Here is a 15,649-nt window from a genome sequence, read left to right on the forward strand (position 1 = left end):
ACACATACACAAACTTTAATGTCAACGGATCAGCTTCGTTGCATCTGCTGCCAAATCATCCGTGCTTAACGAGTACTCCAAACATCTGCCAATACACAGCCAACACTACACCTCAAAATCACTAGGTGAAATAGAATATAAAATCGTTTATCCAAAAGACCTGTAACACCCATTCCAAAGAATAAAACAAAACATTCAACTATTACGGGAAAACGTAAAGGCAAAAGTTGCACCGAAAACGCAAAACAAATTAGGAAACGGCGTTAGCGTACTACGTTATCTAACAATCCTTTTGATCGAATTGAAATACTTTTCTGATATGTTCGCACGGGCAAAACGTCACCCTAAGTCTACATTTAAGCCGCATTGACTTGTCAGCAATTATTTAAAAGGAACATTATGGACAGAAATACATATCATCACCACTGATGAGTTCTGAAGGTATTTAGATATTCCTACGAAACAAATTGATGTAAATACAACCCAATGCCTTACCGTGATGATTACAGTTTCATCAAATAAGCCTGAAGTAATTGTGGCTTTTACTGCGCCTATTATCCCTGGTGATTCACTAACACGTGAGACCACACTTGCGTCGCTGCCAGATTTTAACCGTTGGCCTAATATTTGATCATAAGCTTGTGATGGTCTGCCGTCGAACACCATATTTATGTTTTTACAAGATATTGGCACCATCTGGAATAATATTTAATTTTCCTGCAGGCGATTATCGCATATAATTGACCAATGAAGAAAATCAACACAATATTGCATGAATAATCACCGCAGACTCAAACATTGTCATATGTGCCCATGAGCTCACACTCACAATATAGTCTCAAACGTATTCAGCTACACGTGCAAGGTCGTCTCTGACATTATTTGTAAGTTGACCTGGTAACATAGCAGATTATAAACTTCTTTATGTAAGGGAATTCATATAGAGGCTGATATCGTGAGTATTACCTCACCGGAACAGGTTAGTTCAGTTTATGATACTGTTAGTTTTAATAATTAAAACAAGTCTGAAACGGCAGGAGTATCACCCCAGGGTTATGTGCTATGTATCTTTCATGTCATAATATTATGCTGAACCATTTCCAGTTTGCTTAGTGAATCATGTTGGCATTTTGCAGACCTGCACAGTGAACTTCAAAAGATACAACTTTGAGTTAGTGATCGACTTAAATATGATGTTGATATCCGTCAAACTTTGACATGTACGTCCAGTTATTAATGCAATAAAACCATTTTAAGCGAACTAGTATGGAACTGGCATCGGTGACGTTGTTCGCGGATACTCACGGGCGCTCAAAATGTGCCCGGGGCTCTGACTTCGCGAGCTGCTTGAACCGTTAAACAAATTGCAATGCGAGGTGTTGATAGCATCAAAAGTGGTAATGCGGACCAGTGCAAAATTCTAAAATCACAAGCGATGCAAATAAATTTGAGCTCTACACATACACCATGCTGCTGTCGGTTGGTACATTTACTAATGCAGCCTCTCAGCAAAGGGTGTTAGTTTCATTAATTGCAAATATGGAAATAGTGGGTTGCAATTCAGGACGTAAGTGATATTAGCGGAAATGAATAATGTATACAGAATAGTTCAAATCCAATATATCTCTAATCCAGCATTTAACATAGGAAAACCTGTGCCAGTCCACCGAATTAAACAAGAGTTTCAGTATTACTCATATCCAGCTTGAGAGACCAATTAATTAAAAATATAATTACAAGTGCATGATACGTCTAAATTGTTCCTGCTGTGTGAGTCATTTTTAGAACTTAAGGCAAAACGAAAGTTGAAGTAACGAATATATTGACAATATCACACTTTCGTTTATTTCAATGGAATCATGGCGTTCTTCCACAGTGCACAGATTGCCATCACTGAAAAGTAAATGGAATAAATTCTTGACAATATGGACGTAGCAATGACACCTACTTGATTTGTCAGATACAGCGATGGTTCCATTAGACGAATAATGTTTATCAAGGATACACCTCATAGTGTGGATTCTAAATCGTATTCAGAAAGACGCACTCAGACATGTGTACTGAATGCTATGTGTACACCTGTAGTCGTAGGCACTTTACAAATGCATTCGCTACGTGAGTCACAGGCAGTTAATGTGACTCATTACGCATTCGTGTGCACTTCCCATCACTCGCCTTTTGGCTTTAAAGAAATGCTCGCAAGGTCATTTAGGGTGTCTAAACAGTCATATTAACCCACAAGTACAACACCAGTAACGCAATATGGTGTAATGCAGCTGATGATGATGGAATTGTTGTGTTAGAGACGTTAACATTGTGCATACTTTATTGACTTCAGAAACACTTGTGCTGCTGTTTGTGCACTTCAGATCCGCTTCTAACATACCATAGAGGCTCACCCATGAACTGCTATTGTGAAATATATTACGTGGCAAATAAGTACTGAACATAGTGTTATCGTACCAAAACACGTGTTCCATACGTTGCAAAATAAATATCGAGAAAATCATTTAGTACAAAATAAAATCACATTCGACAACTTAGGAAAGATCGAGGATCTTTGCTGAAAAACTATCACCAAGAACCTTCTAAAAAGTTTGGTTTATGTCTCAAACACTCATAATTCACGGGTATATCGCAATATGTGGTCATAAATGCCAAAACAAAGACAGTTTTTGTAGATTCCCTTAGAAGATTGTGTGTCATTGTACGTGAACTATTACTTTTCATTGGAACACCTGGAGCTTTCTAGACAGGCCTTTGCTGACTTGAATGTTCATGCTGGAAAAGCTCCAGCTGGTGGCAATAGATGATATGCTGACAAGACACTGGTGTTGACAAGCGCTGTTGGTAGAATGAGTGTGGTAGAGTGTGGAGCTTTCTAGACAGGCCTTTGCTGACTTGAATGTTCATGCTGGAAAAGCTCCAGCTGGTGGCAATAGATGATATGCTGACAAGACACTGGTGTTGACAAGCGCTGTTGGTAGAATGAGTGTGGTAGATGCACTTGTGAAAAATTCTTAATTAAACCATGTTTAGCCCTGTCATAAAACGAAGGTCCTCCTCAGCATAAATCGACTTGTGCAAATACAATACGCGTTCAAAAAGACTCTGAGTCAGAATAATTTGTTTCCAAATAAATTGAATGGAAACGTTCGTCTGTTTTTACACAATCACAGCTTGCTCAGTTTAGATTGGCAAACACAATAATACACTAACATTATCCAGGTGAAACAAATATAAGCTACCGGTGGAATATATCAATTTCTTCCAGCGCTCTCTGTGCAGTTGGCAGCAGAGGCTGCAGGGATTCCAAAAACTGTAACGTTAGGGGTTACCGAAGCTGCATCAGCAACAGTCCTAATAAGGAGGCTGGAGGTCGAAAAGAGCCTTGTGGAGATACAGAAAAGGAAAGGACCTCAGATTACAAGGAACTCGTGGTCAAATACCATTGGGTCTTCGATCACCAGGTACAACAAGTAAGTATCTTTAGTTCCTGGCACGATTAGTTTGTGTGTGCGTATATATGTTTATGCATATGTATGTATGCATATATATCATACAAATCTTACAAGTGGCATCGAACTTCGTTGTGAAAGTTATATGAAATAGGATAAATGCGAAACTTGAAAGACAAGGAAAACTCAACACATGGAAATTAATTACCGAATGACTTTTGTGGTTATAGTATTATGCGACCATATGCATATAGTATTTTCTTCTCCACAAAGTATTAAAGGAAGACATATTTCAATACACCATATCACAATTTCATTAAGTAAAAGCAGATATATTTTATTTCATATTAATCATGCCTAATTCTCATTTCCGTTGAAAGTGGCAAAGCTTAATCGACAATTTAAATTGTTTATTCCCCAATGTTTTGTTTGTTTTTTTATCAAGAACGAAAATTGGTTTTATTTACTGCATACATTTAAATTGAAATGAGTTCTCATGGAAGATCTTGTAACATTCAAGAAACTTACGATCGGTTTCAGAAGATAAACAAACTCAGTGGAAGCAGAAAAACGATGAATTCCAGATAGTTAGCAATGTCGAATAATAACAATAACAATAATAATAAGAAGAAGAAGAAAAAGAAGAAGGAAAATAATAATAATAAGAATAAGAATACGTTTAGCCGCTAAAGGTTTCCTATTTTCATCCCTAGTAATGATTTCAACACATCACATTATTATTTATCCACTATACGTTATACGTTGCCAAATCAACACCAATAATGATATTATTATTCGATCACTTACGCACAAAATTCGTTGCATTAGTGTTCACAGGTTGGACAACCGCTCCTTGGCTTCTGCCGGACCTGCTTGCAGCAACACAGCAGCAGACGATCACGCCAATCAAAATACCTAGCCCCGCCAGACCCCCAACAACAGAACCAGCAATGACGCCAACGTTAAGTCCTACGTTAATTTCACTGGAATGAAAAGCATTTGTACGAATAATGTTAAGAACATATCTGATGTGCTAACCTACATCTTTACGCAGACGGAAATGCTACATTTAGTGCCTCTTTTAATATAAAAGTAGTTACCGTCCAGTGCGAATACTAGACAAATGTTCTTAAGGTTCGGTATTGAAAGGCAGGATCAAACGAATGCATACAAAACAAAGGCACACACACAATATATATAAACATAAATATGTATATATATGTGTATGTATGTATTTAGTATGTATGTATATATGTATGTATTTATTTATGTGTGTATGTATGTATGTATGTATGTATGTATGTATGTACGTACGTACGTACGCACGCACGCACGCATGCATGCATGCATGAATGTATGTATGTATGTATGTAGGTAGGTAGGTAGGTAGGTAGTGTAGGTAGGTAGGTAGGTAGGTAGGTAGGTAGGTAGGTAGGTATGGATTTGTGTGTGTTTGTATGTATGTATGTATGTATGTATGTATGTACATACTTGCAACAAACACTACTATAATCGCTATATTTTGTGCCACAACATCCATCGTCACACCATCGCGAGTTGGACGACGTGAAGTACGACGAGGTGTACCCGTACGGACATAAATCGCCAGCTTCCACTGCTACAACTATAAAAGAAGAAATGAAGATTTGTATATATCTACTTTTCAATATATGTAAACATCTATATATATATATATATATATATATATATATATATATATATATATATATATATATATATATATATATATATATATATATATATATATATATATATATGTATATATATATATATATGTATATATATATATGTATATATATATATATATGTATATATATATATATATATATGTATATATATGTATATATATATATATATATATATATATATATATATATATATATATATATATATATATATATATATATATATATATATATATATATATATATATATATATGTACATATATAGCATAACATTTGCTTCTTATGCATCATATATATTGTCGAACCAAAGTTTAAGAAATACGTTAGGTTAAAAAGTCTAAATATGGAAAAGGTGATTTAAAGTTAAAACATCCGTTCTTTTAATTATTAATAAAGAAGATTGTGGCAATTTTATATCGCCACCAGTCATGTTGATATCAGAACGATTTACATATAGCCTTAAAGCAGATCTTTGGTTTATACCTTAACTAACAGCCGGTAAATTTGATATTTTGTGACTGAAAAACTGTTACTGTATTGAATTAAATTCGTCGAGACACTAAATACAGACTGTGAACCACCTCCAATAAAATTAGGTTAACCTTATCATAAGCAAGCTGTTACAGTCTGATAAGGGGAATTCCGATAAATGGGACAAGACGGTGCCATTTGGGTCATATCTATATTGTCACCAAATCCTCTTCAAATCCTCTTCAAATCTCGAGTATGGCAGTATCATTATTGTTTAGGAATTAGATTTATTACAACATTAGCATATGGACATTCCGAATTACTCTTCGTCTTTTAATGGTGGCTTTTTCACAGTTGTTCAGTTCCTTGTTCAACGATAATTCATAATTCTTTCATCTCATTCATATTCTAAACAATGCATGTAATAGCGTAACAAAGACGTTTCATTTTAGGCTGATTTAATTGCCAACATCGTGCAGGGATACCAAGCAATGTTGCTGCATTTTTGTATCAAATATAAAATTATATTTGGCATTAAGTTTTAAACCAACCTAAATGAATTCGCCTAGCTGCTTATGCAATCTTATGCAATCCTAGCTGCTTATGCAATCTCCAAGCCACCATCTCCATCGCCTCCGGCACAAGCACTACCATAAGATATTAATATCCGTTGATATTGTTTGAATGGTTAGGCCCTGAATTGTTGCTGTAAGACCTAAAGGTGCATAACAGTAGAAATTGTTATACAGTTTGCTATTTACCAGTTGAAATCTTTCATCTAAAAGCAAATTTGAATTCTGACACAATTGTATCACTTCTTGCTAACGTTTATTTTAATTCACAGCAATCTGCGATTCTTTGCATTTGCAACATTCTATTATATTATTTAATTTATAATTTGTTCATGCTGTTTTATGTTTTTGGTACCATATCAACACCTTTAACGAATAATATTATTTTTATACATGATCTGCATACCATCTACTGTTACGTATTTCGGCTGTCATAAACAGTAACAATAAAAAATTGAAGAAAACAAATGAGACAAATAATTTATGGTTTGAAGAATCAAATAAAAAATAAACCAAGAATAATCCAAGAATTAAAAATCAGATGTCCCAGTAATAAAATGTTCTAATAGTTTGATTTCTAGTCCCGACGAAAATCCAAGACGGACTGCGATAACGTATGATGTAGTCCGTATAGTACTGATGAGTCAACAGTTCATTGTTGAACCACAGAAAATCGTATTCCGGTGCTTGAATTCAAAATAAAATATAAGTATATGACTTTGCCCAATAATTATGTTTGAGCACTTAAATATTCCCAGTGAAAAAATTTACTGATTCTATGGAATAGAATTTAAACGCAAACTGGTCACAATAAAACAAACATTGACGGGTAATGTTTAAAAGTCCAACTAAAATTATTTATGTAAATATCACTATTTATTCTGGCTACTGTGCAGATAGACGCCCTGATAAGGGTTAACCGTTTGGTAAAACAAGAATTTCTACAGGTTTAAAAAGTGACTAACTCACAGTACAGACTCGATTTCATTCTCAATTTCAAGCTAAGAATAATCAAAAAAGACGTTGCTTATAGATTTTGAATCAATGTCAGGAACTAGGTCAGCACTTGAAACAAAGTTATATTATTAGGTTCTCGAAAATCTGAACTGAATGTCTAGAAAATATCAAACTTCCAAGTGGAAAGAAAATTACATTACAATAGCAGATAATGGAATTTTTAACAAACAATACTACTAGCAAACAAACAATTTAATTAAATCAAATATAAATTTTAAAAAATATACATAACCCTAAGAACATTACTCTGTCACATTTTAGTTTCTGAATGTGATTTGTGAACAATATTTATCTTATTTAAAGAAACACATATATATCCTATAATATTTAATAAATATAGTTAAGCAACATTATTGGTTGCCTACTACTTAACTTAAGTCTGATAAGAATGATCAGAAATCCTTATCACGTCACATGTGCAATTATAGTAATAAGAACGAGAACATTATTTCTGACTGACGCAAGTGAAAATTTAGGAAAACAATACAGACATAGCTGTTCCGGTTTTTGTTTTGTTGTTTCTCATAGATCAAGGTTACTGTCATTTGTTTGGTCCATGGAACCTCGGTCTGATTTCGTTATGGAGAATTAGGAACCACACATGTTGGAAGGTTCCGCCCATCTTATTGGTGTGTTGTATATCGTTCACATTATTGTGTTCAGCTCTTGTTTCAGCGAAGTTGTTTACTGACAATAATACTTTCCCGAATTACAAAGTGTTAAAACAATATTCTTTGACAGGGATAGTTCTTGGAAAATGTACTCTATTCAGACAAGGACATCTTGATTTGTTAGATTTTGATTAGCTGAAAATATTTTAGCAAATAATCACACTTTAGGCCACTGGCATGTAAGGACACTCAAAACTTCAAGCACATCAACACCTTTAGCGTTTGATCTTATTTGGAACACCACTGGAATTTAATTAGAACTTTATTTAATAGTACTGATAATAACGCTTTCTTGACTATTTTTTATCTATCGAGTATTACGGTAAGTTCTTTTTAAAGTTGTACTTTGTATTCAAGGGAAATACAGTACTGTCTGAATCGCTAAAAAAAACTGAATAGTTTTCACAATTTGCGATTTCTTATTCTTAGGCAATAAAATCGGAATGGCTGACAATTCCATACCTGTGCCAGTTAGGATAAAATCTATGGAGGTTCTCAGAGCATTTAATACATAAATACGTTGCCATTTTAGGTAGTTATACTGCTATTGGGAATTGTCTTATTCGGGACGTAGAGTGCCGATTTGTAATTGCTAGTCTCCATTGTGTTTTTATTCATGCTTCAGGACTTGTGACTGTAGAAGCAATGACGTCTTTGCCCATTGAGGATATTCAAATGTTACTAGCTGCTGATTTAGATGGAGAAAAGGTTGAAGTTAATCAACTTCTAACTGAAAAAGGTTTATGTGGATGGAAACGTCGTTCCTACTGAAATCGAAAACCGTGATTTATACTCAGCTGTCGGGTTCCTACAGCTATTGCAGAGAACTATCTGGATAATGCCTGTCGTTTAGGAATGTTATTCATTTAGCTGCTTAATGTATTGGTTACACATTTAATAAGGCGTTTTGTGCTCCTACTATAGGTTCATCTATGGGTATTATTCAAATCAATACTCTTTAGGCAAACAATTGTCTTAATTCTAATCAGGGTGTGAAACGACAGTGAATAGTTGTCTCACAAAAAACTTAGGTACTTCACGGTAAGGGAGTGTCAGTAAGCAATTAAACGGATGTTTCTAAGTCATAGTGACATGGTACTTCATGTCTAACCCATGACAATCCGTTGATGTTACATTTGGGAGTCAGTAAGACTTATCACAAGATGTAAAATAATTTTTGGCGAGACAATTAATAAAGATGTATTTGAGTATTGTTTATCTTGTCATACTGGCCAAATAGTCGAAATAAATCCAATCAGAAGATAATTAAAGCTTATCGGCAACATAATCCTACATTTGACGAACTATTTAGTGTAGATTGTGTTGTTCCAATATCTAACTCCACGTTAGAAAACCAATACTGTTTTCGACTAATGTATGTTATTAATTTGCAATTCATAGTTTAGTCATTCATATAATGTATCTGTTGACAAACTTTGAAATGTATGGATGTTATATCTTGCAGTAGTAAGCATGTTGACAACATTCAGGAATTATACTCCTATGACATGTTAATTATATGTATGTTTGACTAATATGAGGACGACATATCTACAGCATGCACCTTTTTCTTCATTAAGATGTTATGTATACTGATATGATTACCTCTATAATGCATGCTTTTATATGCTCTCTTTTTCTCCGTTAACGTTACATTGTCATAACCGATCAGTATTTTATGATATTGCACACCTTCATATTGCCTTCACGTGCATAAAGGAACTACCTTCATTTGCAACCAAACAATGGACGCAGACGACAGTAATTTGATTTGTAAACAAATCATGTACACTCGCGTAGTACGACATTGCTATTTGGTTGATGACATTTGTTTCTGAATGAACTAAAGCAGATGTTTCGCGGACTGATGCGTACCCGATGCTTTGGCAATTTCCGCGTTAACTTTGTTGATGCAATGTTTCGGAGATAGGCTAGCTATACAGTAGACACCAGACAGGGCTTTACAAATAACTTGAAAGTGACAGTGCGTAAATATGTCTTCTTTTGCTAGTAATAAGAATCCCAAAAATATAATCACAGTTTTACATCCTGAATTTCTTCAAAATGTACATTCTTAGTTTTGAAAATCCGAATTACATGACCCATGTCAGGAGTTTTTAAGCTTCATTAGACATTTCGAAATTGTACTGTAATTTTAACTATATATATAATGTAATTACATTCTCCGTATTACACTCAAACTACAAGAAACATTAAATTCAATAGTGTGTTTTTGATAAGTGCAATTAAAGGCTTCGCATTTTTCCAACATTATGATTCAAATAATCAATGACAGAACAAACACACTTGCATATGCGAACAAACTTCTCCCGCGATGCTTCAATCCGATCTCTTTTATATACAATATGCACAGATGTATCCAGTCCATAATCACAAAATTATGTAGCAACGGGAAATATAACAAACTTTATTCATTCCATATCAAATGAAAACCTTGTTGCAAAGCGGATGTAAAGACAATTTGACCCGAAATTTCAATTTCAAGTAGACAAAAACGCCGTTTTCTTTCGAAACCTATGTTTGGCGCCAGAGAAGTTCAATTTTTTTTCTGGGCGGAGTAATGTGCATATTAATAATGACGTTTTTTGTATAATGATGAAGCTGCGCTTGTGTATTTAGTTTGGAATACGGCATATATTCACTTCCTTTGTTTCTTGCAATGTATTTTGTTTATATAATTAAGTCCTAGGTTGATAAAGAATATTAGCATATAATAAAAAAGTTACTGCATTTGTATGGGATAGTATGAATTCTTTTTTGTCGGATGGATATTCTGCACTCCCAAAGTCGTGCAGTATTCCACCCGAAACACTCATTCATATTTTCCAATACAAATTCAGTAAAATATAATTATTGTCAGAATAATAACGTTTTTAAGGAACTTTTATTGGATGATATGTTTAATGAAAACACAATCATATGATGGTGGTTGTTTCTACTAGCAAATGAGTCATAGATACAATAGGTAAATCAATTATGTCGTAAATTCCAAGATTCAGTCGAACAACAAGAGTGCTAGTAAGCATCGTGCCACCTATCGAGGACACAATTAACTATTTGAAAGACCAACAAGGCATAAATTGTGATTCACTGAAATGAAAACAGCTGTTTTATTTACTGTTTACACGCAAGCCTTGTTTTGAGATTTGCTTAAATTAGCTCTGGTAAACTGTTTACCGGACTTATGACGAGTAATTTTATAATTGTTATAAATAACATTAGTCATTGGAAGAGGTGGAGACGATTAATTCTTTCATTTTCCATAAATGTAGAGATATAGCATTAATTTAGGAACTATTTAAATATATACTAGTGATAATGAATTAAAGTGAAACGTGTAAGACATTTAGATTAAGATCTGTATTGGAATTAACGTGAATTCATTTAATTACATTTTGAGGTTAGATTATTGATTTCTTATATACTGTTGACACTTCAGGACATAAATGTCATCATTAGGAATACCTTCCTTATAACACTAAACTATTGAGATTTATATAACCTTTGGAAGTTTTGAAATTTATTTTACATATTGTAAATTATTTGTAGTTCTTTAACATTGTACCTAAAGGAAATGAAGTTATATGTTTGAATTATACAAATCTTGCTTGTTTCACTCTTTCTTCTTGAATAGAGCTGTAACTATATATATACACATGGTGTATATATGTGTGTGTGTTTGTGTGTGTGTGTGTGTGTTTGTGTGTGTGTGTGTGTGTAACATCACATAAATCGGTACGTTAACATTTACCTGGATGTTTAAAGTTTGAACATACCATTTGGAACAGCACTTTTATTATGTTCATAAATTTCAGCTGATAGCGCGCATGTCATCATGTGATAGTACCCTACTAGTAAAGGATTCATTTTTCGTAAAAGGTCAATTCATCACTTATTTCAACTTGGACATATTTTATATGTTCGCTTTTATTGGGGACTTTTATGCTAACTCCGAAACAATCACTGCATTTTACGAACTAACAATGTACGCATGAGTCACGGGAGGTAGTGTTTGCGTCTGAAACTCAAATTTACGTCTCAACTCCTAGCAGGAGATAGTCTTACACAAGTTCGCGCTATTCAAGTCATACGGAGTGGAAAGGATGTATCACAAAGGTCGCGTTAGAAAAAGTGGCGGAAGATGAGACGGTCCACATATGCTGGGCTTCATCTTGAATGGACACTGCACGTGCAATTCGGGTCTGTCGCACAGTTGATGGTATTGTGGCCAATTACCTTAGAGCTGGTGGTCTAATTTTGCCCTTCCAACAAGACGCCATCTTCACTCATATCGTTGATCTAGTGACAATAATGGTTATCCAACCCTGTGGTGTCTTGGACGCTAGAAAGGCATGTTACCAGGTCTTATATAGAGTCGGAGACACTCACCAATCTTGAATCGTTAATATCAGCTAGCTCCCGTGTTTGAAGCTGTGTATAGCATCAGTCCGATATATGCCAAATAAACTTATCCTTCCAGCATTATCTGAAGCATAATTAAGGTCAAGGATATCTAGAAAGTTTGCCAGATCCTTTAGTCATATTTTCCAAATTGACCCTCGAATGAAGGTTTCACGTTAAATGCATGCATATTCTAAAGTTTTGTTAAATTCCCTCAATATTCTCGACAATGTTAAATTCAAATAATCCCATCATGTATTACACCCATGCAGACCTTCAAGAGGCAAATTCATGTCAAATTTGTTTAAGATCCCCTTGAATATTACATTCGTTCAGACCATTCAAATGCCCGTTTGCACATTTATTATTTCCCCATGACTACTGAAGTGTAACTCCCTTCATAACTTTCCAAGAGATGTGCTATAATTTCCAATATTAAACTCAAAAATACATACCTATGCTGCACAATAAATAATTTATTTTTAGAAGGTAAATTAATTTAAATCGTAGACATAACTATGACATGGCAAACACACAGTTACTTAGTTAGTGTTGCAATTCATTGTGAGTAAGAAGCAGGGTAAAGTGGGTACATTGTTATACCATCAGTTGCCAATTTCGATAAATCAGAAAAGTTTAAAATCACAAATCAGTAGTAATTAAGATACCTTTTAGACAGTTTTCACTGTGAAATGTTTAAAGTAACTTGAACAGAAAACACGCATTTGTATTGATATTTCGATTAATGTTATACTAAACATCATAATTATAACAAAATTCAATTTAATTTATTTGCTCAAAATAGCTTAAATCTTATATTTTTTTACTTGCTCATTGTTCCTACAAGATTTACCATCCTGACCGTGATATTATTCTTAGCGGGTCTTTTTGTTGGTATGTTTGTTTGGGTTTTTTGTGGAGGGGTTGGGGTAGTAGAAGGGGCAATAAAAAAAGTAATAGCATCAGTACGACAGGATGATTCAACGTTTCAACGTTCATGCGCACAAGATATTGATATGCTTGCTGGAGACGAGTATGATCATGAGAGTTGCCTAAAATGATTAGGTCTTAATTACGTTATCTTTATAAAACGTGAATTATGTGTGATTTTGTTTTATAACCGAGCTTTAACCATTTTTCCAGCCCTATCGCTACAATGTACACAGTGTGTTAGTTTATATTGACTTCTTGCACTGGGATATCATACGATAGACATGTAGCATGATGTCCCACACTGTTACATTATTCTTACACCAGACAGACTAATCCAAATACTAACCCCTTAATGCTGAGTGCCATGCCATGTTAGTACCATCATCAGAGAGGGTGAAGAGACTTTTTGCTGAAACGTCATTTGCTTAAAATGAAAGTTTCCTACGAAAATAAAACATAAGGTCACAAACGCTAAACCATAGTCTCTAACTTACCAAGAGTTTCTCTAATTGGGTTAGATTTTTTTGTTAATTTATCCTTGTCGTTAATGTTTTTTTCTAAATTTGTATGTGTGTTTTCGTTTACTCACCGTCGTTACATTGAGATCGCGCCCTTTCTTCTGCTATAACTAGATCATTATTTATCTCAATAATGACACCAGGTATTGAGTCTTGTACAGCTAGATTAGCTCGTGAGAGATTAGAAGCAATTAAAAATGTATTCCTGTTCGTGATTCTGTTAGACAAAAACTTTAAGAACGTCAATAATCTCTGGTAGAACTAGCCGAAGTTAAAAAGCAGGTATTTAAACCAGTTACAGAAGCAACTGAAAAAGATGCAGCAGCTATTGAAAGTATTCGTCCCACGTTAGAACAGACTGCTAAATATACTATGAAAGCAAGAAGACTTTTACAAAACTTCCAGCCGCATTAGTTGTTGCGCATCCTCCTCCTCCTGACAAAGGTGAAAAAATATTTGAAGTAATTAGTAAAATAAAATAAAATTTTGCACCCAAACCTAAATAAAAAAGAGAAAATATTGGATTGATTAAATAATTTTGGGAAGGTGTTATTGAACAACTTAAAGAAATTAAAGAACAAGATTTGCCTAGGCTGACAATTGATATTCTTTTTCATAAAAGTGGAAAATATAAATTTTTGTTAGTGAAATAAAAAGTCTTCATGATGATAAAATGGAAGAACTTTCTCAACAAAAACATACCCCACCACAACCTCCCGAGGAAGAACCTTCATAAATACTTCCTTCACCGCAGCAACAAATAGAACGGCATAAAAAAACAACCACAACCTATTGGGTCACGAATTTCTCGGCCAAGACAAAACACACAATATCCCCAGCAAGAAGAAGAAGATCCAGGACTAATTAATATTAAAGATAGATTTATTTCTAGACTTATTAAAATGTCTTTAATCTAAGCTGGCAAATAGTATTAGATGCAGCATTATATACTAGAATATCAACACAATTTTGTAAAAGTTCAATATGTTGAAGATTATGTTCACGTAAAAGGAGATTGGGTTAAGGATTTATATTCTGTGTATAGTAATAACGTGATGATAACCATAATTGTATTGATTTTAGGCGTGATGTAGAAAATAATAACAGAAAAATACAGGTAACAATAGGGAGATAGAAAAAAAAAACGAGAAAAACTAGAAGCACAAATGAGACTTTATAATCCTCCAGAAAAATGGAAACAACGATTTTGGCGATGACACGCCTCCCGGTGCTACAGGAAGTGATTTTTCTACTCAATGAAGCGGTTTTGTTTCTTGTCCTAACAATATTCTTTACGACGTAGATAGATTAGATATTCTGATCGGAGGAAAACATTCTGAAAATAATCCTCCAGAAATTGTTAATGAAATATCTGATATTAGTCGAAGATTATTTACTGGTGGTATCTTGGATTGTAATATTTATCGTTCTCTCATCAATGAAATTGTCGATGATTATCACAGTGATTATATAAATGAATAATAAATTAAATGATTATATATCATGCTCAACGTGGACGATCATTCTTAGAGTTGTAAATTCGCATTACCAACCTATAGCGCAACTTACGGAGATGGATTCGGTGATGTTGTTCAAGCTTTTTTAGAACACCGGTTCCAATAGCAAAACAACTAGGAATGAAAGCTATTGATGTTTTTTCGTGAAACCATTCCTAGCGCAGTTTGTAATCTTGCCGGTAAAGCGATCTCGACAAGTAATGATAGACTAACACGGTTAATTAGACGAAAACCACAACCAGTAAAAATACCTAATTCTGAAGTTATGCCTGCAAATATCAGTAAAATAATAAATCAAGCTGCAAGTCGAAAATAATCAGAGTTGGCTGGTGTTCCCATATCAGAAAAAGAAAAGAAACAAAA

General features: G+C 34.1%; 1 long non-coding RNA gene across 1 annotated transcript in view; it reads right to left on the reverse strand.

Moving 5' to 3' along the window:
- LOC149788827 (uncharacterized) overlaps positions 1–15,649 on the reverse strand; it is a 35,659-nt gene that overhangs the window by 7,949 nt on the left and 12,061 nt on the right. Inside the window, exons 2-3 of the long non-coding RNA XR_016424439.1 lie at positions 4,950–5,082; positions 4,266–4,441 (exon numbers count right to left, since the gene is read on the reverse strand). This is a non-coding gene — a long non-coding RNA (uncharacterized LOC149788827). The remainder of the gene's footprint in view (positions 1–4,265; positions 4,442–4,949; positions 5,083–15,649) is intronic.

Source organism: Sinohyriopsis cumingii, chromosome 11 (genome assembly GCF_028554795.1).
Source record: "Sinohyriopsis cumingii isolate HCF-2022 chromosome 11, ASM2855479v2, whole genome shotgun sequence".
NCBI lineage: Eukaryota > Metazoa > Mollusca > Bivalvia > Unionida > Unionidae > Sinohyriopsis > Sinohyriopsis cumingii.